Raw genomic sequence first — 26,007 nt, 5'->3', positions numbered from 1 at the left:
GCCTGTGCTCCAGCCCCTGCCTCCAGGTTCCTGCCCTGAGTTCCTACCTTGGGCTCCCTGATGAACTGTGACCCGGGAAATGTAAGCTACATAAACCCTTTCCTCCCCAAGTTGGTACTGGTCAGAGTGTTTTGTCACAGCAATGAAGAACAAACTAAGACAGGGTTGTAGTCTTTCCATGTCCGGATAGCCAAATGCCAGCTCGGCGCGAATGGAAGGACTCCTCTTCTCAGCAGGGCGCCCCCCTGCTCTCTTCCTGACTCATCTTTGAAGTAGCCGCCACAGATACACGGCCTCTGGCATGGGAACTGCCAGGTTTTCCTGTGTGATAATCAGGCAATGTCTGGCAGCCTGGCAGAAGCCCACCACCACATGTAAATGAGGCATCCTAAAAGCACCTATCAACTAAGGCTTTTGCCATTGCCCCCAAAGTATAAATATCCTGGTTTCCCCTTAATAAATCGGAGTTGCATCAGAAGCTGTGTCTGAAGCTGTATCATTGAATCCTGCATCTCCCCGGAGAGGGCTGTCTCTTCGTAAACAACGACTCGCGGAGATTCTGCTTTCGCCGTTCCCGCATCTCCCCATATGATCCGGCGGCCGGCGGATCTCGTACCTCGAGGGAGTGCCTGGTAGTTTGGAACGGAACCTGCCCGGGCAGCTGACAGCGGTCCTCTAGAGCTGCCAGCCCCGGTAGCCGCAGAGAGCCTCAGCAACGCGGAGAAACAGGGACCCGCCCCAGCGGCGGAGAGCCAGGGACCCAAACAGCAGACACGGCGTGCGGGAGACCGGAGCCACGCCCAGCAGCTGGCGCTCCAAGATCCCTGCGAGCCCATATCTGGCGCCTAACAGGCAGAGTGCAATAGAAATGCCAACATCCAAAACATTGGAATTGATGGTCTAATAGGACGTGGCAATTTTGAGACCCCTCAAAGCTCAGGCACAGGGACCTCCCCACTACTTTGAACAAGTACGGCTTTGCATGCTTTGTGTTTTTTGAAATATGCCATGCCAACTTGCGGTGATACCAAATTAACTAAATTGATACAAAAACCAGGTGAGTCTTTCTCTGATTTTGTTGAGAGATGCCAACAAAGTATACATAGAAAGATCAGTCATGAGGGAGCTGCCAATGCCTTGCTCAAGGATCTTGTATATGAAGGCTGCACTACAGAGTGTCACCTTGCTATAGGACCCGTTAGACACGAGGATGTCTCTGAATGGATTCTGGCCTGCCGAGATGTGGGACCACTCGGGCCAATGCCGCGGCTCTTGCTGAGGCACTGGCTGCTCATCACCCACAGGCCGAGATGGACAAAGGCAAATGTTGGGCCTGTGGGGGACAGGGCCATTGGTCACGTACCTGTCCTAATAAGATTATGAAAGAGGCCAAAAGGAGCCAGGTTCCCCCTTCAAAATGCCCGAGATGCCGCAAAGGCTTTCATTGGGCAAGAGAATGCAGGTCTAAGGTGGATGCAGATGGTAAACCCATATAAAAGGTGCCTTTAAACAGGCAATGGGGTGCCTCTCAGCCCCACCCCAAAGAGAGGAAGGGAATACACCCCCCCACATCCAATGGAAGATACCTACTGATTTGCATAAGCCTACGATGCAACTTTCCCTAGATAGCCATAAGTTTAAAGGCCTAATTGATACAGGGGCCAATATTACTGTAATCAGACAGGAAGAAGCCTTGTCTCATTGGCACGGTAAGCCTGGACCCCCTATACAAGGTGTTGGGGGCTTACGAAATACTTTACAGGTCCAACGTCCCAAGGTCTGGACTGACCCGGATGGCAATACAGGACCTACTAAACCACTCCTAGCTGCAGGGCTTCCCCATAACCCATGGGGGAAAGATATCCTCCACAATATGGAGGTTGTTCTAACTACCAATAGCAAAGCCTTTTATGACGACCACATTGTAGATCAGCAGTTAGGTAATGCCCCCCACCCTCACCCCCAATTCTAACAGCCACTGCTCCGCTGCCCAAGTCGCCCCCCATCAAACTACACTAAAGCTCCCATATGAGTGGAGCAGTGGCTTCTTCCTTCACATAAATTAGCTCACTTGATCTCCTTGGTTCAGGAACAGTTATCGTTGGGTCATATTGAGCCCTCCCTTAGTCCTCATAATTCTCCCATTTTTGTAATACAAAAGAAATCAGGAAAATGGAGACTTTTACATGATTTAAGGGCTATAAATGAGCATATGAAGCCTTTAGGGGACCCTTCAACCAGGACTGCCTCACCCTACTGCTATTCCCAAAGAATGCGCAATTATTATAATAGATATTAAGGACTGTTTCTTCTCTATTCCTCTTCATGATGATGATAAGCCCTATTTTGCCTTCACTATCCCTGCCACTAACCATAACCTTCCAGTTCAACACTATCAATGGAAGGTTTTGCCTCAGGGCATGAAAAACAGTCCTACTATCTGCCAATATTATGTGGCCCATGCCTGCAGACCTTTGCTGACTGAGGTTTATATTTTTTATATGGATGACATTCTAATCTCCCATAAGGATCCTAAGATCTTACAAGTAACTTTTTAAAAACTCAAAACAAACCTCCAGGCATTAGGTCTTACTATTGCAGCAGATAAAATACAGTTACATGCCCCTTAAACCTTTTTGGGCTAACCTATTGAAGATGTCATCCAGCCCATAGCTCCTGTTCTTACTTTACCAGATGAGGTTACCATTTCAGAGGTGCAGACCCTCTGTGGCAACATTAACTGGATATGGGGCTTCTTACCCATGTCCACAGAAGAGCTTACACCACTCTTTGACCTCTTGCGGGGTACTGATATGGTCTCCATTCCCCACAGTGTCTCTCTGGAGGCACAAGGTGTTGTCACAACAATCAATTCTCACCTGTCCAAAAAATTTGTAAATAGGGTACAGCCAAAGTTGCCCATCCAAGCATGAGTTATTCCTACTAAAAACACCACTTTGGGAGCACTCTGGCAGACCCAGGGCCCCCTGATATGGGTCCACTCTTCATGGAGTCAACTTCACAAGGTTACCCCAGCTATTGAGGCATGGGCTACGCTAGCCCTTAAACTTGTCCACACCTCCCACCTTCTGTATGGCCGCAAATCTGAATCGTCGGTTCTTCCCCTTCCACTTCACATGCTTCAGTCATTGTTCCTTGACAACCGTGGCTTCCAAACTCTCCTACTAGTCTATCAGGGGAAATATGACAATCATTATCCTAAACATAAACTCCTTCAAGGAATAAGACAGCGTCCCCTGTCCCTATTTCCCTAGGCATTCCCAAAGTGTATACTCTTCCTAAGGCTCCCCTAATCTTTACTGATTCTAGTAAATGCAAATTTGGTTATGTAATTTACCAGGAAGGAAAACTCTCCTCACATAAGGTTTTCCCTTTCCAGGGATCTGTACAGCTCAGAGAACTCTCAGCCATGTTACAGGTCTTTCAGGATCTCCCTACAACTACCTGTAATATTTTTTCTGACAGTGCTTATGTTGTTCAGACTCTACAACATCTGGCCTTTGCAGCTTTCCAGTGCCGCCAGAGTCCCCTTGATTTGTTGCTCTCCTCATTACAACTAGTACTCGAGCAGCGCTCTGCCCCTTGGAATATTCAACACTTGCACTCTCATACCAATCTCCCGGGGCTTCTGGCAGAGGGCAATGCCGCCATTGACAAACTGGTCCTGAGCGCCACCCTAGACTCCACCATAATTCAACAAGCTAGAGACTTACACACCCGCTTCCACCTTTCTCCCTAAGCTATACATACCCACTCTACCAATTCAGAGCTGCCAAGTATTTGGTCCGTGCCTGCTCCTCTTGTGCCCCTCTTCTACCTCTGGGACCATTAGAACCCACTGGAACTCTCCCTAGAGGCCTTGGCCCCAACAAGATATGGCAAATTGACGTCACTCATTTTTCTCCTTTTGGCAAGCTCAAGTATATCCATCATATTATTGACACTTATTCCAATGTCCATTTTGCGTTGGCCTGCTCTGGTGAGATGGCTTCTCATGCCATAAGGACTGTCAAATATGCCATGGTCCTTATGGGAGTTCCTTGGCAAATAAAAACAGATAATGGTCCTTGTTATGTTTCTGCTACCTTCAGCCATTTTTGCTCTGACTGGAATATTGGGCATATAACTGGTATCCCTTACAATCCTCAGGGTCAAGGGATTGTTGAACGTTCCCACCAAACACTCATTAAACAAATACAGAAAATAGGGGAAGATAATGATAAAGGCCCTCTGCTATAAGGACCCCAATTTTGTTATACAACAAGCTCTATTTGTATTAAATTTTCTCAAATTTGACTCCAATGGCCCCCCACCAGCAATAAAGCATTGGGGTCCTTCACTCAGGCCACCCCTGCCCCCATGGTGAGATGGAAGGACCCTCTCACAAATGAATGGAAAGGTCCACACCTATTATTAACACAAGGGCGAGGCTATGCTTGTGTCTTTCCAGATAATGTTCCAGTCCCTATTTGGATCCCAGCCCAGAACATCAGAATTGCTTGGGACAGAAAACCTCCCTCCACAACCACTGACCCCGGAGATGGCAGCCCTGACCCTGGTGGAAGCAGCGTACCTCTCAACCACCGAGAGACCAATCCAATGTTGCAGACCACAAAAGCCACCAACCTGGGGAGACCTCGAACATCTCTCTCTGCATACAGAGACATTAGCTAAGCAAAGTCCTCAATCCAGAGGAAAACCATTGTCTGTGTTCCTTATTATGTGTGCCATCATTACTGCTAACTCCTGATTTTTGGACCCTGCATTGTTAAGGGTCTTGATAATTTTGTTAAAACTCGTATTTTTCTGGTTCAGTTAGCTGTTGCCCCACCTCCAGATCTTGCCAGGCATGTCTCTGCAAACAAGGACCCGCTGTTCCTTGCCCTTACAAACCTATAATAATAGAGATATGAAAAACAGGCTTGAGCATAGGTGTAAAGTCTTACGGAACAACCATGCAACGGACCTGAGACAATGGCCCAACTGCTGGAGCCACAGGAAACGCCTTGCGATATATACTCCTGTTGGCAGTGAGACCGATACCTAGAACTTGCAACTCCTGCTCCATCAGCTTTTATTGAATTCTTAGCCCCTTAAGAGGCCTTTGCACGGGCCAAAGCTTGATATACTGCCTCTCCCTCTGCCAGACCATACCAAGGGACTCACCCTTCAAGGGCTGGTAGTCAATGACAGGTAAGATCCCAAAAGATGGGACAACCTAAGCTAGGCACAGTCCATAATGCTGGGTGACCCTTGAGGTGGGGACAACATGCCGAGGCAAAGAACCTCGACTCCCACTGGTTGGCATGGAGTTGGCCCAGCCTGCTCTTGAGATAACTCACCATCTTGAAGGATGGGGCCCACAATAAGGGATCAATCCCTTGCTTCCCAACCCATTCTACCTTGTCTTGATTGATGCACAACAGAAAAATCTGCCACATACAGCCCCTGGATGTACATCAGTATGCTATATATTCTGAACTGTGCCTCACTCTTGAAAATGAAAAAATAGGGGGAGATGTTGTGGAAAATCTTGTGACTGGTTTTGCCTTACATACCTATCATGCTGGAATGCAGTGCTTCCTGTTTCTTATCAGAGAGAAATCTATGTAAGTCACATGGTTTCCAGGAACCTGAAACTTAGAGAAACTGAAACTTATCATGCTAACAGGGCACCTGGCCCACTAGATTGTAATAGGATACTAGTCTGTCATGCTAATAAGGGATCCCATATGCTGTGTTATGATTGGACTATTAGACCTATATAAGCCCGTACTTTCTTGCAATAAAGCAGATCTGTGTCACTGAACCTAGTCTCCTGCATCTGAATGTGGCAATGCTGGCGCAGACTCCTCACCAGCCCTGGGGTCCAGACTAGAAGACTGAGCAGAGGAACTGAGAGAGCAGGAGAGCAGCCATAGTCGGAGGAGAGCAGCCACAGCCGGGGACCACACAAGTCTACCACATTATCATTGCCCCTGATCCATTTTCTTTTTTTTAATCCTTTCTGGCTCTTTTATCTTGGTTTTAATTTTCATACAGCCTCACCTTCCTTGCCCTCCACCCCACTGCCTCCATCCCTCTGCTTTGATTTACTCCTCAGCACCTGGCTCCCATGTAGCCAAAACTAAATGAAGTCTGAAAAAAAAGAAAGAAACCAGTCCTAATAAATCTGACTTTTATCAACACCATGAACCCAAACCTTGAGTATTCTCTTCCTACAGTGCCACAATCTTTAATTATTACATGTACTGTCTCTATTTACATCCAACAGTCATGCCTCATCTTTGCTCTAAGCCGATGACTCTGTTGCTACCTATTCTACAGGTAAAATAAAAGCACTCACAACTACTAAGCCATTGACATATTAGCAAAATCAACATCATCTTCCATAATGGACCAGTTGCATCATCAAAACGAATAAACAAAGCTATTGTTTCACATATGCAAAACAAAACATATTAAAAGTCTTATCTGAGAAAAAATTTAAATGTGCAGAGTAACAAATTTATATTTCTAAAATTTCAGAAGTTTGAGTTTTATAAAGGTATGAATTTTCCCCAATTCAATGTAAACCCAACCAAAATGTTAGCCAGGTTTCTTTTACTATATGTAAAAGCTAGCAAAGTAAATCTAAAATTCATTTGGAAATATAAAGGCACAAAAATAACCACAACAATTTAAAGCTGAGAGATTTGGGTATCATCATGATACCAAACTTACTATAAAGCTATAATAATTAAGATGTCCCAGGGAAAATTCAAAGTTGGCCAAAGTAAGGAAATAGTAATTTTTTTAGAACAGAGATAAGTAAAAGATAACAAAACCCAGAAAAATAAAGAAAAGTGGGCTCCTTAAAAAATGATGGAGACTGACAAACCTTTAGGCTAGAGTAAGAAGAAAAAGAGAGAAGACACAAATTTCTAAATTAAAAATCAAAGTATGGATACTGGGATATACCCAATTTCTATGGGTACGTATAGGCTCCTGAGTGCATGAAATGTATGTGAGGCTGTATGTAGAGGCAAGAGGTGGACATCAAGAGTCTTCTAGCCCTTGTCAAGAAATCCCAATGGACTCTCATATGAACATTTGAAAACTGCCCTGTTCTGACTTTTTTTATTACTCTTGCCTTTACCTCTCCTTCACAAGGGATATACCCAATTTCTATGGGTACGTATAGGCTCCTGAGTGCATGAAATGTATGTGAGGCTGTATGTAGAGGCAAGAGGTGGACATCAAGAGTCTTCTAGCCCTTGTCAAGAAATCCCAATGGACTCTCATATGAACATTTGAAAACTGCCCTGTTCTGACTTTTTTTATTACTCTTGCCTTTACCTCTCCTTCACAACTCCTATTCACAATTCAAGGGCTTTCTTTTCCCCCTAGAGATAAGAGTTATGCAATTTGGGAATCTTTTAGATAGACCCACTGAAGGGGTACTCCAGTTGCCTCACCCTGTTCAGGATGGAAGAAGCTAGAGCGGTCTGCATCCCGATTCCCTATTGGCAATTTGGGTAACCTCTTTAGAGGATACTATGATAAGAATAGGAGGTAGGAATTGGCTAGGCAGTTAGGGTAAAAAGACCCCAAAGAAAAGTAGCCAGTTTCTTGGCTAAAACTCACAGTGTCCTTGGGCCTCTTAGCAATCTACTCCATTCCAAAGGCCAAACATGTCAAAAATATTTGGGAGCTTTTATCTAATCCTTAAAACATTTTAGGGTTACCTGTTCATGAAGTTATCAGAAAAAAGTGATGGGGAGACATGGGAGGAGTTGGAGGGGAGGCAGTGCACATGGATTTGATCAAAACACTTTATATGCATGTATGATATTCTCAATAAATTTTTTTTGAAGAGTCTTCTCTGGGGGCTGGAGAGATAGCTCAGTGGTTAAGAGTGCTGGCTGTTCTTGCAGAAGACCCAGGTTCGAATCCCAGCACCCATATGACAGCTAACAACTGTCCAAAACTCCAGTTCCAATTCTGTCCTCTGCGGGCATTGCACGACAGGGGTGCACTTACCTACATGCAGGCAATACATGCATACACATTTTTAAAAAATAAAGTATTTTTTAAAAAGAGAAAGTATTTTTTAAAAAGAGAGTCTTCTATCACTTTCCACCTTATTTTTTGAGACAGGTCTTCTCACAGAACCTGAAGCTCACCAATTCAGCTAGACTGGCTGGTCAACAAAACCTAGAGATCCTCCTGTCTGCCTCCTTAGCACCAGAATTACATAAGCAAGCTGCTGCCGCCTGACTATTATGTGGGTGTTAAGAGATCCAAACCAGGTCCCCATGCTTGCATGGTAAGCACTTTACTGCCAAAGCTATCTTCCTAGTCCAGACATTACTATTTAATTTTATAGAAATGAGCTTAGAATGGATACTATAAACCCCAGTTTCATGCATGTGTGCATGCATGTGTGTGTGCGTGTTCACCCAGGGGAGGTCTGAGGTGGACAATGAATGTCTTTATCACTTTCCATCTTATTTTTTAAGATAGGAACTATTACTGAACCCTGTTCTACTGGAGTAGCTGGCCAGAGAGTCCCTGTGATCCACTTGTTTCCCCTATCCCCAGTGCTAGGGTTATAGACACACACCACCACACTTGTATCTTATAAAGATGCCAGGAATCTGAACTCAGGTCATCATGTTGTACAGTAGTTATTTTGCCCACTAAGCTATTTCCCCAGCTGCAACCCCATATGGTGTCATGTAACTGAATATGGGGGTTGCAAAAAAAAAAAAAAAAAAAAAACTATACAAGGCTTGTGAATATATAACAACCAAAAATTCAAAATAAAAAGTGTAATGAAGTCGGGGTGTTCCTGGCAGCATCTGCTTGTGGTGCATCACATGACTTCAATTGCAGCTTGGTTCTGAGCAGGTAACACACACACTTTGCACCAAACATGCTACCATTCTAGGCAATGCCAACAAATGCTGTCTGACATACCTTGGCTCAGATCTAAGATGTTGTATTATGAGCTGCAGTGATTTTACTGTGCATGTTTTCTGTTCTTCTAGAAATATAAATGGTTTAATTACAGGAAACAAAGATTTTTAATATTTTCTTATAGTTCTTCAGCATGTAACCATCATATTAGTATAGCTTTGGATTTTACTGTTAGAATATTTTTATTTGTTTTCATTAAATTTTTGTGTATTTTATACAGAATATCTCAAACAATCAATCAATCATCTTTACACCCCTGTCTCCATCGTCACCCTCCCTTAGCCCCCCCCCCCGACTGGAAACCATATACTCTGCCATCCATGTTAAGGCCCAATGTGTCAAGTCAGTGTCTTCAGAAGTTCCCCAGTGCAAGTCAGCCTATCTAGAGTCTCTTGTTTTAAGAAGATCAGCTCTTCCACACCTAGCAGTAATCAGTTGCCAATGTTTTTTCATCTAAGATTGGGGTCTGCTGTTCATTTTCCCAGTTCTATGCTGGGTTTCTGTATGCCTGAGTTTGCATGGGACTTTTGTATGCTGACACCACTGCCATAGAATCATATGAGCAGGGTCCCAGGAGCTTGTGGGATTCTGTTTCCATATGGTCCTGTACCTCCTCCCTGGCTCTTAGAATCTTTCCACACCCCTCTTCCGAAATGGTTTCTGAGCCCTGGGTGGGTCAAGTTTAATAAAGGAGTCCAGTCCAAGGAAGAGCAATCTGCAGACTCTTAATCTCTACATTTTGACCTTTTGTGTTCCTGGCCCTCTGTTGTATCAGGATCTTCATTAGTGAGAATTGAGAAATTCATTAGAGTCATCTTCACTACCCTTGATCTATGTTTTGTGTGCCTTTGGTATTGAGGTTGCATTGTGGATGTGTCGCTTAGGCCTGGGAAATTCATAGACAATGTCTATGTGTGACCAGTTGTGGTAATAGTCTTGATTGTGCAAAATAAGCTTCTTTGATGAGTAGTGAATGACAAATTACACATATAGTATTTCCACATGAGTCCAAGTGTATAGCTAAAGGCTACATAACAAGAAACAGTACTGGACAGGAGAAACCTTCTATGAGTTGTTGGCCAGGGTGGTCTAAGAGACTTCCAAAATTACACAGGCTATTGCCACAGTCCTTGATGGCCTCTCAGAACTTGAAGGTAAAACCCTACTGCTGAAGACAGAACATACTTTGGGCACAGGATTTGGAGCAATAGAGTTGGAACTGACCTGAAACCACTTCCCCTGAAGACTAGTTCTCATAGCTTTGGAGAGCGCTATGAAGGTCCTATGGGAAAACAACAATTGATGGTCCAACAACAGCTTCAAGACCAAATTAATCACATCAATGGCACAGCATACAACACTGGTGCAGTAGGGGCACTTTTATCTTGGAGGCAATCAACAGCTACCTAACTGGACTAAAAGCACACTCAATGGGAAGAAACTCAAGTGTGGTACTGTAAACATAACCAAATAAACATGGCTGGAGAGGTCATAGATTTTAGAGAAAACCCCGAGACTGTCACATCCCTAGACTAATGTAATTTCTTGCTATGTACAAAGTATGTATCTTTATATTTACAGACAAATATACCAGTGTTAGAGTGATTTTTAGAACTGCTGTTTGAGTTGCTGACTTGAGTTTAATAAAAAAATTATTAAATAAATTTTGGCCTGGTATTAGGAAAGGATTTCAATCATTTCTGAAATAATGCTAAATACATCTGTCATTCTGTGGTATGTAGTTTTGCGAAGCAGTATTTTTACAGTTTAAGACTATAAAATCAAAATATGGATCAACCTGGGGAGGGGCACTGAGGATGCTCTACATCCTACAATATCAAATATTCACCCAAATATTCTTTATATAAAACATAAGCATATACACCTCATTAGTATGCAAATTGAGACAGAAGGTAGAATGGTATTACCAAAGGGAAGGAAGAATGGGGGCTTACTATTAAATAGATACAGAATTTTGGTGTGAGATGATGAAAAAGTTCTGCAGATAGATGCACAGATATGTGAATCTAAAGGCACCATTATACTTGAAAATTAGTAAAATAGTAATTGTTACATTTTACTGAAATTTCAAAAAATACAAATATCAAAGCAAAAGTGTATATACATAACTTCAAATTGCAGGAATAAAATTCCATTAGTTCTAGCTAACCATTAAGTCTTTTAGGTCAAATTACTGACTTTTTATCTAATTCAGCTACATGTTTTATTAAAAAGGCAACACTTAAAACTAACCTTTAGAAAACACGTTTTTGTTTTTGTTTTTTTTTTTGCGAGGGATCTGAGACAGGGACTCTCTGTAGCCCCAACTAGTCTGCAAATGACTATGTAAACCAGACTGGCCTTGATCTCACTGAGATCCACCTGCCTCTGCTTCCTGGGGGCTGGGCATCATCATACCCAGCTTTAGAAGGCACATATATATAGTAATGTATCTTTCCCTATGTAGAGAGAAGAATCTCTCTAAATTCCCAGCATTATATCCTTATAGGCAATAAGAAAAAATTAACCTTTTTAAATTTTTTCTATGTCTCTGAAATTCAGGAATTAAATTTTTTTTTAAATATCCCCAATTCAGGATCTCTTAATTTAAGAGATATCAAAGAATCTAGCACTCATGCTGAGAACTGTCTGGCATTAATATTGATTATAGATATTTACAGTGTCTTAAGATCAATTCTGCCTAAGTGTCTTAAAGAACCTTGCTAAGTAAATAAATATTTTAAGTATATGGATTTTAAACACAGATAATCTTTTACTACTAAGCTTGCCTCCTATTAATATCAATTATTAAGCCTAACAAACTTCTCCATTTTCATTATTCTAGTGAATCAATCACATATTAAACATTTCAACTCCAGAACAAAATAATTACATGCAACCAATCAACAACTGAACACTTTTAACAAATGGATATCAAGAGCAAAGCTTAAATGATTCACTATTTTGAAAGTGAAAAATTTGGGGCTGAAGAGATAGCTCAGTGGTTAAGAGTACTGGCTGCTCTTGCTGAGGACCCAGGTTCAAGTCCTTAGCACCCTCATGGTGGCTAACAGCCATAGTAACTCCAGTTCCAGGGGATCCAACACCCTCTTCTGACCTCTGCAGGCACTGCACAACACAGGTGCACTTATATACATGTAGGCGATACACTCAAACAAGTAAAATAATTTTAAAAAGCAAAGAAATTAAGAATTTCACTTTGGACATACTAAACTTAAAATGCTCGTGGACAAGTGAAAAAACGTCAAATAGGAAACTCTTAAGATTCATCCTTAAGGGCCAATATTATGCATTTGGGAGTCCTGGGAATAAGGGCAGTAATAATTAGCCAAATTATAGAATGCAAAGAGAACAAAGTCCACCTCAATATTACAAAATAATGGCCCTAAACTATCCTGTAGACATGAGAATTTTAAACAATTTGGTCAACACTCAGAATTCAAGCACTTCAGTCAAAAAAAATGACTTTTAGCATACCCTGAAAAATTCATTCTTTCAAGATTTTAAGGAAATGACAAAACAATGACAAAGGCACATATATGCTTACCTCAGTACAACCAAAACACTGAACATGTGGGGAAGGTGGGCAGATAAGCACACAGGAACGGCCTGCACACATAATAAAATGCTACAGCCATTAAAAGGACTGACCAATGAACAACAGATGTTCACAATATAGTTTTGAGGGAAGAAGATAAAATTCTACTTTTAAAAAAATTGTTGGAGAGATCACATGCACAGACGAAAGACTAAATGGCATAGTCATGAAACTGAAAGGAGTAACTTACGGGAAAATTTTTTTGTTGTTTTCTTTTTATATACCATATACATCACTGTGATGAGATAAAAGTTATTACAAACAAAAAGTAATAGCTGCTTTTAAACTTTAGGAGGAAAAAAATCCTAATGGCAAAGAATCACTGAAGAATGAACTTTAACCATTATCGAAATGTTTCCTCTGCTTTAGCACCTTGTGCAATTTCTAGTTACTCTTCTCTTCAAAACGTTTACAATTTCAAAGCACTATGTGACTGAAAACATGTACCACACTTTGATGAGAAAACCCTGATTACAGACCCAAACTTATCATATCACTAAGCTAGCTGCATAGCTTTTGGCACCTGACAATTTCTAAGTGAAAATAACTTTTTATAACAAAGAAATTGAAATCAAATATATTATATATGCCACAGAGGCTAGAATACAATATCATACATTTTCAGATATTTAGGGTAAAGTGATCCAAGTATATAGTATTATTATGAAGTATATATCTAAGTATAATATGTTATTAATATTTATGATCCCAAATAAAAGATGAATATTAATACTTCTTTGCATGTATAATGGAAATCAGAAGAAAAAGATCAAATAGAAAACATCTCATAATTAATTTCCAGTAATTGGAAATGACTCTGGGTTTGTAAGTTACATAGCTCACAACCCCCCCCCAAAAATCAGTAATAAATACTTTTGTTTGACTTTTCCCCCATTTACTACAAATAAATTATCAAATAAAAAGAGAAGAGTACTACTAAGTCTAAGTTCTAGGACCCATTTTAATCTGAACCTGTCCTTTATAAAATATCAATCAAGCTGCCTTACCGCGGTTAAGAGCACTGACTGCTCTTGCAGAGGACTGGGTTTGATTCCCAGCACCCACATAACGGCTATGAACCATCCTTAATTCTAACTCCAGGAGAATCTGAAGCTCTCTTCTGACCTCGCATTGCGCGACACGGGTGCACTCACATACATGCAGGCAATACACTCATACACATATAATAAAAATAATTAAAAAAAATTTTTTTAAGTATCCTAAAATTTTCAACTACAACTACCTTAGAAACCATTTGTATCACAACCTTTATATCTCCTTCAGCAACAAAATAAAAATCAACAGACAATAAATGGTTGCTCCAATGTTTCTGGAACTCAGAAATTATCCAACTTAGCAACTGTTTCTAAACTTTTAAACATTCATTGCTAACTTCTCAAAACTATATGCCACTCTGTGTACCTGTCTACCCTATTTTTTTTCTTTACATCAATTCCCTCTTTTACTCTAATAAGTATATTTAAATACAAAACGTTACTACTTCTATAAAATAAAAGCTAGTATAATTTGCCATACTTGGCAATGGCCATAAAAATATAAAAATATAATTCAATATGAAGTAAAATGGAAGTAATTTACTATAGGTATGGGTATCGACATGCAATCTATTACTTGCATTTCCTTGATTATACAGCAAAAATATACATAACATGTATGTTTATATAGTTATAACCATCAGTAACAGCAGATCCAAATATTTGATTTATGAAATTATATACTTGAAAACAACCGCAATGAGAAGGACAGGACTGCAAGTGATTAATACTAAAGAGGGATGCAGCTTCAGTTTACTTAGAAGTCCACACCAATGTTTAATTTCAATGTAAACCAGATCAAATATTCCTGTTTTGCCTGTGTACTTAATAAGAAAGGAAAATGATTAGGAAAGCTTCTTTGATAAGAAAGATCAGAACGCTGGAAATTAATTCCAAATCAAAACAGTAGCTTTTGCTGAACAAGCTTTTGCCTTAGGTGATTGCCAGAGCTTTCTTCCTAAGCATGAAAACCTATTGTTCTAGTTTGTTCTTCATTGCTGTGACAAAAGAGTCTGACCAATACCAACTTGGGGAGGAAAGGATTTATTCAGCTTATGTCTCCCAGGTCACAGTTCATCAGGGAGCCCAAGGCAGGAACTCAGGGCAGGAACCTGGAAGCAGGAACTGGAGCACAGGCCATGGAGGAACGCTGCTTACTGGCTTGTTCCCCTGGCCCCTGCTCAGCCTGCTTTCTTATGCAACACAGGCCCACCTGCCCAGGGGTGGCACCACCCACAGTGGGCTGGGCCCTCCCACATCACTCATCAAAAAGATGCCCCTCAGACATGGCCACAGGCCCAGTCCAATAGAGGAAATTCCCCAATTGAGGCTCCCTCAACCCAGGTGTGTCAAATTGACACTAAAGTTATCCAGCACACCTATTTTGCAATTTTCAAACAGTGGTGGGAAGTGCATATCACTTTTAACTGTGTGTTTGAAAATAATCTTAAATTTATTGAGAAGTTCCAATTACAATGAAAATTCATGCAAACCTATTTCCTAGGTTGACCAATTTTTAGCATCTTGCTATACTTACTTTTTCATTCTTTCTCTCCTCTCTCTTATGAAAGATGTTTGTGTGTATTCTGTGTATCTTTACACAGATAACAGATATAAATTAATCTGAACAAAAATATCCTTTATACCTTGATATGTGAGGTATTGATTTTCTGAGAAAAAGAATGTTCTTTTATATGACCAAAGTACACTAACCAAATTCAAGGAATATAATACTCAAAGTGTAGACCATAATTCCAATTTTGTTGATTATCCCAATAATATTCTTTAAGGTATTTCCCCCCTCTTCTGTAACACAGAGCCACAAGAAGTTGGACTAGCTTAGGCATTTGTAATAAATAATAAAAAAGGAAAAACAGATAGTGTAGAGGGAAGCAGGAGTCAGATGCCAAAAGATGGGGACTTTTTTTTTTTTTAACTGCACATCTATGCAATCAGTGTAGGTCACAAGATAGTAATGAACCACACTAAGTGGTATAGCCCACTGTGGAGTGTGGTCTTAATCACTGCCAAATAGCCCAAGTTGGTAAAGGTTATTAAAGAGATGGGGACTTTATCTTCAATGCAATGGAAAGCCAGATTAGTTCTATCTTAGCTTTGCTATTGTGTGACCTTGGAAATGGCATTTGACTTCTGTATGCTCAAGTGTAAAGTAAGGAGAAAATGATATACATTATATTAGTATATATGGGCAAGTATAAAATTTCATGCCAACCACTTATAAAGTGCTAGATACTTTTAGTATTTCAGCTGTAGTAGTTCACAATCCTAACAATTATAAGGTACATTCTAAATGAAATCTATAATTTGAAAAATCTAACTTCTAATCAACAGTAGAAGTATTAGTATATTAGTATATTAGTATTAGTATATTTAGTATATTTTGTAACTCATAAGAACCATATTGTTAGCAGGATTCTTTATTGGTTTCAGAAAATTTTAGCTACAGAGAAAAAGCGGCTGCTATGCTTTTTTTCAAATGTCCATGCCAGCAGTATTATCACCATCCAGCATTCAGAGGACATCCTACCTCATCTACTAACAAGATCAAAGTGAAGGTAAACAATGGATTGTTTTTTAAAACTTTGCACATAAAATTAAGTCTCTGCACATAAAATTAAATGACTCTTACTGGTATTAGTAAGTAGTAACAAATACTGCTAAGATTTGTTAAGATTAACAGTCGAGCTCTGGCGCTAATTGAAGTCAGTGTTTAGATACAGTATACTGTATGATTTCATTACCTCAATTTTTATTTGTATTTTTGAAATTAAGGAAATGTTATGATCTAAGAACTGAGAAAGATCAAGATGTGTAGCTTATAAAAACTGCTACCAACTAACTATTGATTATAAAAATAGCCAAGAGATCCATATTTTACCCTTGTTCAATTTCTTTAGACATTATGAAATGGGCATTAATGTATTAGAAAATATTTTATCACTTCTAAAATAATTTATTTAGAAGCTACATAGTAGTTCTTTTAAATACTTTAATTTTTTCAGCTGTTTGCCCTTGAACTTCAATTTATTTTTAGAACTAGATTCTAGTTTAGCATAAGAGAATTATTAAATCTGCAAGAGAATTATTAAATCTAATCATGTTCCCCAAGGAAAAATTAAAGACAATACAGTTATTTTTTTTTAAGTAGTATAAAAGAAAACATACTAGCCTTGGAGTCAGCAGAGGCAATTTTAATCCCAGCTCAACCCCTAACTAGGTATTAGTGATCTTGATCAAGTCATTTAATCCCCCAGCAAGTTTCTTCATTGCTAAAATGAAATAGATATTGTATTATTCTCTAGCCATGTGAATGTTAATGTAGTAAGGACATTAAAGCACACAGTAAAAAATATATTATATACAGGTCTTACACAAAAATTCTGTTTTCTCAGGCATACACAAGTTTGTTTGGTTCAAGTGTCATGGACATAAGGCATATGGTAATAGTTAACAGGACAGGTTCTGCAGCAAACAGACCTGTATTTAAATCTAAGCTTCAGGTGACAAATCTTTAAAATGTTGAAATAGTAATATTAACTCTCATAGACCTACAGAGATTAAGAGATTTTAGATATGTATACATAGTCAGTCTAGTAGATTTATATTCAGCCTAATATCACGCTCAAGTAATAAATGCTGTCAAGTATTACTACTACTTAATATGAAAACACTCATTACATTTTAAAATAACTACCCTTAAGAGTTTGTACAGCAGGTGAAAAAAGCAAGCATGAATTTTTATATGGACTGGGTTGAATTGTTGATCATTTGAAGAGTGATGCAATTTTAACATTAAGCGTTACATCCCATAAATGCAGTATGTCACTGCATTTATTTAAAAAAAATTTTCAATGATGTATTATAATAGTGCTTCATACTTTCAGTGTTTGGGGGTCTACTTTGTTTTGAGCTGTGCCAGACTCCCTATATAACCCAAGCTGGCCAGGAACTTATGATCCCCCTTCTTAAACCTCACTGCTGAGATTTTATGTTCCACCTTTGTCAGCTGGTGTCCCACTTCTTTCTTTTGTCAATGTATTCCAAAAGACTTTATTAGTAATTATAAAAGTTTGCTGAGTTTAAGAACAATTATACTGGGTCCTCTAAACACAAATGCTCCTCAACTTACAAAGGGCTAAATCCAAATAAGCCCATCATAAATTAAAAATGAATTAAGAAGCATAATTAATATATCTAACCTACTGAAGATCATAGCTTAGCATAGGCTACCCACCTTAAACATGCTAAGAAAACTTATTTTGGCATACTACTGGGCAAAACATCATCTAACAGAAAATCTATTTTATAACAAAGCAGTGACTATCTCATGTAACTTACTTAATATTGTATAGAAAGTGAAAAAAGGTTATTGTATATACTTTATCATCAGTAATACAAAAATTAACACACTAGAAATCACCTGCATTATTTACTAGAAAAGGAGAAATGGTCCACTTTGATAAAAATCCTGAAAAAAAAAATCAGACTCAGTGCCAAAATAACTGAATCCCAATTTTTACACAAGACAATGCAACTATATTCCACAAACAAAAAACAATGTCCTATACTCTTACAAAATACAAAAAATAGTTATTTTGACACACTTTATTGTAATATGTAACACAACCAATAGTTCTTTACTATTAAATTATTACCCTCCAATTACATTTAACATAAGGATGTTTTCACTATTGTTTGCCATAATCCAGGCAGAAATTCATTCTACATGAAGACTATCATAAGCTATTGTTTTATGAAAAATAACTAAAACATTGCATCTTATTGTAAATTATGTTCTGAAATATATGATCACATGTTGCAAATAAACCATGTTTTTTATGACTATAATAGTAGCTATCAGCTAGCACTTAAAATGAAATAACTCAATAAAGAAAATATAAAACTCTATTTTGACTCACTCTCATGCTTAAAAGTAATGGCTATATGTAACTTTCCAAAAAGGTAGGGCATATCCTACAAACATTCTCACTTAAACTTTAAAATCAAGATTTTTTTTTAATTAAAAATACTCCTTTAATTCCAGCAGTCAGGAGGCAGAGGTAGGTAGATCTCTGTGAGATAGAGGCCCCCTGGGGCTAGGGAAGACCCTGTCTCTTCAAAAAAACAAAAAACAAAAAAAACAAAAAAAAAAACAAAAATACTACAGATTCAAAATACCAATTTTAAAAGTCACAGAAAGAATTGAAAAGGGGCTCTTCTAGTTAGCTGTGATTGCAGGGGGTCTCATGGTAAATATTCTGGACTGCAAAACAATTTAAACGTGTATCTTAAAAGGCAAGCAATCATGATAGCTCAATGCCACTATGAAACAATGTTGAAAGCACTGTACATATGAAAGTGAGGCCAAGAAAACCAAGAGGGACTGAAATCCAACTTATTCTCTCCTCTAAGCCCTGAATCTTACCAGAAGGTAGTAGTAGTCACCTGTAATCAAAAGAACCTACGCAGTCTGTAACCTGCTATGACGCCTCTAGACTAGTTATTTGTTAGGAAGGTCAAAACTGAGATATTGAATAGTGGAGCCTTTGCCTAAAATCAAAACACCAAAACATTACTGCTTATAAGGCACTTATTTATTTTTAGGTAAAAGAGTCAATGTATCTAAGTAAAAACAGGCTAGGAAGGGAAGAAATTATCTAAAAATTTTTAAAAGGCTTAAAATATATTATTTTTTTAAATTTAGAATTCTGTTGTAACAGGTTAGAAATTTTCATATGCTTCAATTCTATGTTTTATGGTTAGAGATATTTAATGTTGAATGCTGAAAAGTTAAGAGATGCATAGAGGAGAAACATTAAGTGCTGGATTCTATTTTAAATAGATTAATACAGTGCTCCCTGTCCCCAAAGTACTGGCTAGTAAAGCATCTTAAATTTACTAGAGAGAGAAAGTAACTAAATTTGATGGTAACTGGAAATAATTTTTATGTCCATAATCACTCCATTTATCTCTATACAGGAAGCTCAAAGTTTAATGTTTCCTTAAAATATGACACACAATTATTTAAAAGCTGTAAATTACTGATCATGACAAAAATGCGTAACTTTAAATTTTTATCAGCATGTCTACAAAATTAGTCTAGATACACTAATGAACTGCCCTATGATTTCTAATGACTCTCATTTACTATCTCAATTCATTTGTATAAAGTGGCACAAGAATATAGCTGAAAACTCGTATAGGAAAGTATGAGAACTGAAGTTATAACCATAGGGAATCTCAAGCTACTCACAGATGGGCAAAACATTCTTCAATTTATTAGAAAACAGACTGTCAACTGCCCTTAAAATAAAGTCCATCTACACATGGCCTTTCTTTCCCAAATTACATCTACACAAAAAGCAGCATACTGTTTTCATGTGGGACACACAGAAGACATAGAGGACACAACACAGCAAGGTGTAGAAATGGAAATTCTCGTTCTTATCACCAATTTGCTCTTAAAAATAATACATTTGTTAAATGAAAATACTTATGCCCATCCCAAACACTTTTCAAGACAGCAAAAAATTTCTAGGAAAAAATGTTTGCAAATAATGAGTTATCTACATTATGGTTCAAATATTATAACTCTGTATCTGAATGAATGAAACCTGTACACAAAATGTTGCTCCAAATCTAAAACTTATTTGTATTTAGTAACATAAACATTTTGTGTAGTATCATACTCAGAAACAGAAGGCTTCTTTTAAAATATAAAACACAAGAGAGTAATAGAGGCAAGTGTTATTTGAATCTAGAGTATCCCTGTAGGTTCAGGTTTTGAGCATTTGGTTTCCAACTGGTGGAACTGCTTTGAGGGTCTATGGACCTCTAAAAAGACGAATCCAGCTCATGAAAATAGGGCACTCTAGGGTTGGGTAATTGAAGTTGCATAACTTAGTTCTGGTTCAGCCTAGTTACAGCTGCTGCCTCACACTCTTCCCACAACAGAAGGAACCAGTCCAGCCACCAAGACATATGCTTTCTACCTTAAGGGACTACATCCTCTAACACCATGAGTCAAAATGAATCTCCATACCCTTAAGGTGTTTCTGTCAGGCATTTTGTCACAGTGATGAAAAAGGTAACTAATATGGTGGGCATGCAATGGAACTTGGAATTAGTATATATATGGTAAGACAACGAGGTGTATTTTCATTTTTTTAACATGACTTAAAGAAAAAATTACACGGCTCAAGGATTTATCACTAACCCTGGTTTCTGTAATTCAAATATAAGAGTGTCAGTATTCCTAAGACAACCAGTACCTTCACAGTAATTGATCCCTCCTTCACCTGAAGAAGACACTATCTTCCTGATTATTCTGGTAGTAATTCTCTTGTGTTTTGTTGGTTTTCTGCTTCTTAAGCACAGATTCATAAATGTAATAGTTTATTTTACCTGTTTTGTTTCTATGTGTGTTTTTACATTATGTCAATGGAATCACATAAATTCTTACATTTTTGGCTTCTTTTAATAAAACACATCTCTTGGTATGCATGTATACCCGCTACTAGGGTGGGAGGATACCAATAGAAAGATATTACTAACTCACAGAGAAATGTAAATCTCAACATGTTTACTAAACGCAATTATAGCAGTCAATCACTTGGTACTTAATGAGTTCCCATAGCTCAGCATTCTCTCCAAAACATGTACTACCAACCATTTTAAATTTTAGTCACACCACTGGGATTATGACAGAACCTCTATGCAGTATTTTCTGTATTGGTAATAAGGCTAAGCACTTTTTCTCATGCTTTTTAAATACGAAGATATCTTTTATGAAATGCTTTTCCAAGTCTCTCTTCATTCTTAAACTAGATTCTTCATTTCAATAGCAATGACTTATAGAAGTGCTCTGAATCTTCTGCTTCATGCATTTTGTTAATATATCGAAATACTTTTCCATTTGAGTTTGACTCTTTATTCTTAATAATCTAAAACAAGATTTTAATCAAATTGCCTTTTATACAGTTGGTTTTGTCCATAGATTAGTGCTGCTGTCAGCTTTGGTCAGAGCAGCTTCTTTGTGTAGTAGGCAAGAAGGGATCAGTGGGAGAGAGATAAGAGGTGAGAACATGATTAAAATACATTATGTACATGCATGAAAATATAATGAAACTTATTATGTATAATTTATATATGGTAATGAGACATAAAAATACTTAACAAAGTTTATTAATTTTATATATTAGAGATTTTGATTTACTTGGAAGAAATCTTTGCCTAAAGGTGGGCCTGGTGGTACAGGTCTGTCTACTCAAGAGGTTTCAGTAAAAAAGTTCACAAGCTCAGGGTCTGCATGGACTGATTTAAAAGTCAGAATGGGCAATTTAGCAAAACACTGCCTGAATATAAGAAATATAAAAAGAACCAGGAATTTAGCAGAGGGGTAAAGTACTTGGCCTAACATTTGCAAGGCCCCTAGTTCAGGGGAGAGATGTGGGTTTGGGGTTTTTATGGGAGAGGTCTCATTAGGTAGTCCTGGCTAGCCTGAACTTCTTATGTTGACCAGGCTGGCCTCGAGCTCTCAGAGATCTGCCTGTCTCTTCCTCCCAAGAGCTGGGATTAAAGGTGTGCTCCACCACACCCAACAGAAAAAAAGAAAAAGTTTACTATCAGAAGATTATCTACATGTTCTCCTATAAAAACTTCTAGCAGATCTGTAGTTTTGTCTTCCATGTCAAAATCCAGTCTTTGGTTTCTGCAGAGTATAGAATATGAGTCATTTCTCTTCATAGTAGATCAATTATGACAGTATAAATTACTGAATAATTCTTTCCCCATGAAATTACAATTTCTATCATAAAGCAAGTGTTTATATATGCGCAGATCCTTTTCCAGGCCTTTTATTCCTTTTGCTTAATTTTATTTTGCTATTTCGTGGAATTAGTTATTGAGAATGCTTAAAAACATCTAATTCTGTTGATACCAAAATCTTTCATCCAAAAACATCAAATCCTAAGATCCAGCATCCAAACAAAATTTACAGAAAAAATGCATCCCCACCCAAAAAAAATGTGGCCCACAGTAAGAACAGTTAATCAATAGATACCCCAAAATGATAAGTTGTAGAGATTAACAGATGAAGCCAATACAACAACATTTATGGAGCTGGTGGAGGTGGTTCTGTGGGTAAAAGGTTGCTATACAAGGATGAGGACAACCTGAGTTCAGATCCTCAGCACACATCTATAACTTCAGCACGAGGAGACAGGAAGAACCCAGGGGATTTCTGGTCAGCCAGATTAGCCAGAATGGGAAGCTCCACATTCAGTGAGAGAACTTATTAAAAAATAAGATGAAGATGGGCTGGAGAGATGGCTGAGCAGTGAGGAACACTGGTCGCTCTTGCAGAAGACCCGGGTTCGAATCCCAGCACCCACATGGCAGCTAACAATTATCCCTAACTCCAGCCCGAGGGGATCCAGCACCTTCTTCTGACCTCCATGGGCACTGCACGACACGGGTGCACTTACCTACAATGCAGACAAGACACGATACACATAAAATAAAAATAATAAAATTAAAAAAAAATAAGATGAGGAACAAGAGGAAGACTCAGTCAACCTTTGGTCTCCACACATGCACACAGAGATAAAACATACACACAAATACAACACATACACAATCTTTTTTTTTTTTTTTTTAAAGATTATAGGGACTAGAGATATGGTTCAGTGGTCCTCTTGCAGAGGACCTAGGTTCTGTTCCCAGCACCCACATAACTGGTGGCTAACAACCATCCAGAACTTCAGATCCAGGTGATCTGAGGCCCTCTTCTGGCCTCTGTGGGCACTGAATTTATGTGGTGTACTTACATACAAGCAGGCAAAGCACTCACACATAAAATAATCAGTAAGCCCCAGGTCCCAGTGAGAAATCCTGCCTAAAGAAACAGAGTAAATGGATGGCTCTTAGAAAATGACATCCACAAGGGCTGTACACACATGTACACATGTATGCAATTGCACACACAAAGAAGAAACAGGAAAGAAAAATAAGAAACAGGAGAAATGGAAGAAGACTTTCAAAGATGAAAAATAATTACAATAATTTTTTAAAAATCATCTTGAGCTGGGCGTGGTGGCACATATCTTTAGTTGCAGCACTTGGGAGGCAGAGGCAGGCATATTTCATATCTCTATGAGAAAGAGCTCAGCCTGGTCTACCTAGGGAGTTCCAGGCCAGCTGGTGCTATAGGGTCATACTGTGTAGCCCAGGCAGGCCTGGAACCCACTATATAGCCCAAACTGGCCTCAAACTCAACAACCTTCTGTCTCAGCCTCCTGGGTTCTGGAATTACAGGTATGTATCACCACATCTGGCTTTTAAGAAAATTTTAAAAATAGCCAAAGAAAATAGAAAACTTACATATAAAAATGAGAAAATACTTTCTGTCAGGAACTACACAAATTATTTCTATAGTTATCTTACAACATATTACAGAACTAAAGATGAGAAATTTATGACAAAGGACCCAATTCCTCAAGAAGACATAAAAGCAATAAATAGGTAAATGCACCAATAGTAGAGCTTCAAAATACATAAACCAAGAAGCAAAAGAGAAATATATTCATAATTAATGCTGAAGATTTCAACAATCAAAATATATGTACAAGTCTTAAGGAAGACTCAAATAATCTGAATTACCATTTTTAGAAATTTCCACTCAAGGGCCTGGAGAGATGAATCAGCTGTTAAGAGAATTGACTGCTCTTGCAGAGGACCAGGGTTTGTTTCCCAGCACCCACATAGCGGCTGAAAACCATCTATAACTCCAGTTCCAAGGGACCAAATGCCTTCTGACCCCAGCAGGCATTGCACGACACGGGTGCACTCACACACTAGAGGCAATACACTCACACACATAAAAAAAAAAAATATTTTTAAAAAATAAATTTCCACTCAAACACATTAATACATTCACCAACATACCATGTTCTATGCCTTCTCACAAATCTCAGTAAGTTCAAACAAATTCTGTCATGTAATGCATGCCCTTGGAACACAAAGAGAATTAAATCAGAGCCCTGTAAAAAATATATCTGGAAAATTAAGTAAATATTTGGAAATTAAGCATATTTTTAAAAAAAATCTAACATTGGTAATTTTAAGTCTAATTCCACATAAATAACCATGTAACACAAGAAGAGAATGCAAACAAAGGGAAAGTCAAGATTAAATGCGTGCTCATACACAAGTATGTATTTTCCTAATACGTACCTGTCTTTCCTAATGCCTATGCTTAAATCTGTATTAAAGTCTTTTCATGGGCTGGGGAGGCAGTTTGCAGGTAGAGCAGTTGCCTAACACAAGTAAGGTGATAGGTTCAATCTCCAGCATGAGAAATAACCTTTTCTTAATAAATTCCAACTTCCATTTTTAAAACATTTTATTTATTATTTTTATTTTATGTGTATGAGTGTATTGCCTGCATGTGTAGAGTGTACCAGTGTCGTGCAATATCTGTGCAGGTCAGAAGAAGCCTAAGTGTAGTTACAGACAGTTGTTAGTCACCATGTGGGTGCTGGGAATTGAATCTGAGTCCTCTGTAAGAGCAGTCAGTACTCTGAACCGCTAAGCCATCTCACCAGTCCCACAACTTTCATTTTTTAAAAAATTCACATTCTTCATAAACATTTCCAGAAAGAGAATAAGACATGCCTTACCCTGATACAAAAAACACAGAACAGAGGATGGAGAGATGGTTCAGCAGTTAGGAACACTTGGCTCTATAATGATGAAGACTGAGTTTGGATCCCAGTACCCATGTAATAAGCTCCACATCCACCTAAACACCTGTAACCCCAGCACTGAGACTTTTGGGCTTCTCAAGCCAGGCAAGGGTTCAGGGATGAGACCCTGCTTCAAAGGAATGGGTGGAAACTGATGAAGAAGGACATCTGATGCTATCTTCTGGCCTCTGCATACACATACGGGTATGTAACACCAGCACACACATGCATATACACCGAACACACACACATACACACAAATAAATAAATAATAAATCTGAAAAAAGAACATTACAAAAAAAAAATCCCTACAAACCCAGGTGTTCTATAAACAAAAAAGGGGGGGAGTGTTAACCAAATTTTAGCAAATGAATCCAGCAATATACAATGACAAACAAGTAGGGATTATCTCAGAAATTTATGATTAGTTGTTTCAATATTCTACATTCAACATATTCAAAACCTACATTAAGAGACATTTCTTAAAAAGCAACAAACGAACACGATCATCTCAGAAAACGCGGAAAAAAAACATTTTACAAAACTCTACCACCCACTAACAATGAGGAAAAACTGATCAACAAGA

At 38.5% G+C, this 26,007-nt stretch overlaps 1 protein-coding gene and 1 pseudogene across 8 annotated transcripts in view; both read right to left on the bottom strand.

Annotated features, from left to right (window-relative positions):
* The window catches only part of Mef2a (myocyte enhancer factor 2A), a 152,391-nt gene that overhangs the window by 90,393 nt on the left and 35,991 nt on the right, over window positions 1-26,007 (bottom strand). The gene's annotated exons all lie outside the window — the stretch shown is intronic.
* On the bottom strand, window positions 15,611-15,761 carry LOC115067070 (annotated as a pseudogene).

Source organism: Nannospalax galili, unplaced genomic scaffold, assembly GCF_000622305.1.
Source record: "Nannospalax galili isolate Female #2095 unplaced genomic scaffold, S.galili_v1.0 scaffold124, whole genome shotgun sequence".
Lineage (NCBI taxonomy): Eukaryota > Metazoa > Chordata > Mammalia > Rodentia > Spalacidae > Nannospalax > Nannospalax galili.
Note: the sequence above shows the minus strand (reverse complement) of the source record. Positions and strands in the feature narration are given on the sequence as shown.